Below are 3,510 nucleotides of genomic sequence, written 5' to 3'. Positions count from 1 at the left end.
CTCAACACATTGTGAAAATTAGGCCACAGGTGTCTCCGTTTGGACAAGTCAAAAATGTAGGCACCCAAAATCACTATCCTCTTCTTAAAATGTACACTACTTGCACAGATTCAGCCACTCTCATCCTCAGTCCCGAAACAGCTCTTCCCAAAGTACATCAGTCCTGAGTTGCAGCACCATCTGCTGGGCCAGTTCTCGGCCCTACCGAGCTTTTCCAGGGCACTTCCATTTCTTATCTGCAGTCTTCCCTGGCGTTCCAGCTCTGGGATCCTCATGACTGTACAGTGGGACAAAAGCCCACTAGAGACAAGGTGGAGACCAAACTCATTTCCATCAATACCTAAATAGCATGGAAGAGATCATTCCCAGAAGGAAAGGGAAAACCAGCCTGGAGATGAAAGAACCAAACCACCAGTGAGGCATCTATTGTCGTCCCCTGTGTTTATAGGAACAAGCAGGGGAAAGACAGTTGAAATACAACAGTGTTTTTACTTTGGCTCTTTCCTTGCATTGTAAATATCCTTCGGGTAACTTGAGAAACCATTTAACCTTTCCCCCCGCTTTTCTTTGAATGTGCAGATCAAACCAACTCTAAGGCAGACACATGTACCGAATACCCTGTCTACTTTCAGTGATGTGCCCAAGATAAAGACCTCAACTGCTATATCTCGGGTTAGATGCCCTGCTCAATCTTGTCAATGCATTAGTCGTAGACTTCCTGTTGCCTGGTATTGCAAGAAAGAGAATTTGCAGCCAATGGTAGCCTTTTAATTTCTATATCCATAGAAAAATATCCCTGACTTCACACAGAGTAATAATTTGTTAGCATGTGGAAGGAGAAATTAAATACTGTTGATATTTGCTTAGAAAAAACAATAATCCAGGCTCAGTCTATTTAACTCTCAGATGGTTTAGGATAATACTTTGCACCAAACATTTTCAAGGCACTGAACAAATGTTAACTAATTAATCCTAACAACAGTCCTGTGTGGGAGGAATTGAGGAAATGGAGGAAGAGAGACTAAGTGACTTGCTCAAAGCCACCAGAGGAAAGTCAACAGTAGAGTTGAGATTAGTACTCAGGAAACCTATCCGGCTTGCAGTCCACTAGATCATTCTGCCTCTTAATACCTGTTTTGATGGATGAACACTATGGAGAGGGGGGATGTTGCCCAGGATGGCAAAAGTTAATCACTCATTTTGAAAAGTACAATGGGATCATTAACTTTCACTTGTGTATTCCCTACAACAAGGCAGAAGGGACCTCATCTTAATCTCTCATCTAACTCATGGTTATGCACCTATAACTAGGGTGACCAGACTTCCCGATATTAGGGGCTTTGTCTTATATACGCAACTACCCACCCCCACCTCCAAAACAAAGTGTCCTGACTTTTCACACTTGCTATCTGGTCCCCCTACCCATAACACCACCACACCCACCACCATCTTCAGAACTGCACTGCAGGGTCAGTGTAAGCTATGAGTTTAAGTCCAGTGTAGGACATAATTCATTATCTTGCAGGCCCCAAGGCAAGGATGTGTTTAATGCTGTGCTGTGCATGGCACAAAATGAAGGGAGTCCCTTATAATTAGCATTTATGTTGCAGTCTATCCTGTTACTCTTCATAATGATGATGGGATTCAAAGCTCCGGTAATCCATTTAACAAGGAAGTGCTTTTATTGTTTCAAGAAAAAGCTGGACTGTTCAACACTTTGGGGAAAATCCTACCCATTCTGGGCACAGCTGGCTCCCACTGAGTTAATAAGATATCCCCCAACCAATGTTTGCATCTAGGCTTGGCACAATTAGATTTTTTTTAAATAATTGTGATGGATAATATTGATTTTTTCTAACCTTTCTTTCCTCTTTATAACCATTTTAGTCTTCACAGTTTGCACAAAAATTATGGGTTTTAAACATTTTTGTTCAACTTTTATCTATTTAAATTTTCACAGTTGTGGGAGGTTATGGGGAGGGGTTCAGACAAAGGGTGGGGAGACAGTAATTATTTAATGGCAGTAGACTTTGAGATTCAAAAAGTTAAAGCTTCATAAACCGTTAAAACACAAATTGTCAATGTCATGTCAAAATATCCAAAGTAAACAGCCTTAAATCAAACTCCCATAAATTCTCAAGTAGCATTTTTCGTACTTTGCCAGTCTGTGCATTTCGATTAAGAACAGAGAACATAAGAACAGCCATACTGGGTCAGACCAAAGGTCCATCTAGCTCAGTCCTGTCTTCATAGAATCATAGAATATCAGGGTTGGAAGGGACCTGAGGAAGTCGTCTATTCCAACCCCCTGCTCAAAGCAGGACCAATCCCCAACTAAATCACTGTCTTCCGACAGTGGCCAATGCCAGGTGCCCGAGAGGGAATGAACAAGGTAATCATCAAGCAATCCATCCCCTGTTGCCCATTCCCAGCCTCTGGCAAATAGAGCCTGGGGACACCATCCCTGCCCTTCTTGGCTAATAGCCGTTGATCATCAATGGAAATATTTTTTCATTGGTTTGTATGTGTACAGTGAAATCAATGTTTATTGACTTTTACAAATAAAAATTGAATCCTTCCAAGCCTGCTTGTATCCAAGGGAACAGTTTGGTTCTGCGTAGCTGGAATCAAAGGGTGGTAGCTCCCGATCACATCAGGGAAGTCCAATAAATGTCTACTAAATCACCAGCTAAACCAAGTAGCAAGCGAGCACCCAATCAATTAAAGCCACATGGGTTAAAATATAGAGTAGAACAAATCCACAGCGCATGCCAGTTCCGAAACAAACAAGAGCTTTCAATTAATATTGAGAGCTGTGCGCAAAACACCTCTCTCAGCTTCACAGATATTCATAGGTTTCAGCAGTTATTGTCACAAAATGTTCAGGTTTGATCTGGAGCAGGGTGAAACTTCACTGTTTCCAAAGGCAATGCCTCTTTTCCTTCCCCGCATATTCATTCCACTTCCCCTTTCTAGGACCTTTTCATAATGGGATTATCTTTCTTCCCCAGTTGCATTTCTGTATACATATATCTGTATGATGGAGGAGTCTTTTTCGTTAGCCCAGGACTCTTGTGTTATGTATTGTATATTATGCATATATTGAACATGCATCTCATTTTCATTTCAATTAGGATTTGAGGACCAATTTCATTCATGACTATTGATTCCTTCCAGGCCATTTGCATTTCATTCCATTCATTATAATGTATGAGCTTCATTCTTTCAGAATAATTTAAACCTCCCTCTCATTGCTGCCCTAAGTGCTGGGTTATACATCCTCCCTCCAAAACCAATTCAACAAACCCCTTGTTACTTATTTAATTTCTCTGTGTGTTTAGGGGGTTGGGGGAAAGCAGTGACTTGTCCCTGACTTTTACTAAAAATATCCATGATAAAATGAGGAGCCTGGGCAACTGTGGGTGGTCTGGGAGTTCCAGGGTCCCCTGCCTCTCGGGTCCTCAAACCCAGGGCCGGCGCAATCCATTAGGCAACCTAGACGGTCGCCTA

The sequence above is a fragment of the Mauremys reevesii genome, linkage group 10 (genome assembly GCF_016161935.1).
Source record: "Mauremys reevesii isolate NIE-2019 linkage group 10, ASM1616193v1, whole genome shotgun sequence".
In the NCBI taxonomy this organism is placed as follows: Eukaryota; Metazoa; Chordata; order Testudines; family Geoemydidae; genus Mauremys; species Mauremys reevesii.
Note: the sequence above shows the minus strand (reverse complement) of the source record.